This window comes from Cicer arietinum, chromosome 3 (assembly GCF_000331145.2).
Source record: "Cicer arietinum cultivar CDC Frontier isolate Library 1 chromosome 3, Cicar.CDCFrontier_v2.0, whole genome shotgun sequence".
Classification (NCBI taxonomy): domain Eukaryota; kingdom Viridiplantae; phylum Streptophyta; class Magnoliopsida; order Fabales; family Fabaceae; genus Cicer; species Cicer arietinum.
The window spans coordinates 48,923,700-48,924,352 of NC_021162.2; positions in this window are offsets into that span (position 1 = coordinate 48,923,700).

A 653-nucleotide genomic window follows, 5' to 3' on the forward strand; every position below is an offset into this window, starting at 1 on the left:
ATAGAGATAATGCAATTTTGAGGGACTGTATGGATACTTAACTTGCTCCCAAACTAAGACTTGAACCACCTCTACCAAATCCACCTCCAACCTTTCGGGATTTACCAAGGCACTCACTACGCCAAAAATGACATTTTATAGCGCGCCTTTTACATCGCTTATTAAATACAAGTGCTGTTGTAAATATATTTTAAAAATAACAGAGGATATAACATCGCTTATTTGACAAGCGCTGTGAAAAAAACGCTGTTGTAGGGTCATATAGCGCTTACGTATAATGTTTACAAGGCTTTTACATCGCTTGTTCACAAGCGCTGTAAAATGAAGCGCCCTCACATAACGTTTTACAGCGCTTTAAAAACAAGTGTTGTAAAATATAGCGCTCCCACCTGATGTTACATAGCTTTTACAACGCTTTTTGGACAAGCGTTGTAAAAGTCTTGCGCTTTCAAATAATTAAATGACCTATTAGAGCGTTCTTTTTACAAGCGTTGTAAAAGACATGCGCTTTCAAATAATTAAATGACTTATTAGAGCGCTTTTGTTACAAGCGATGTAAAAGCCTTATAAAAATCATTTACTTAAAATAAAAAAAAAATTTAAAAAAATTTAAAACAAATTTACGAACCCTCATCTCCTATACTCTGGGAACC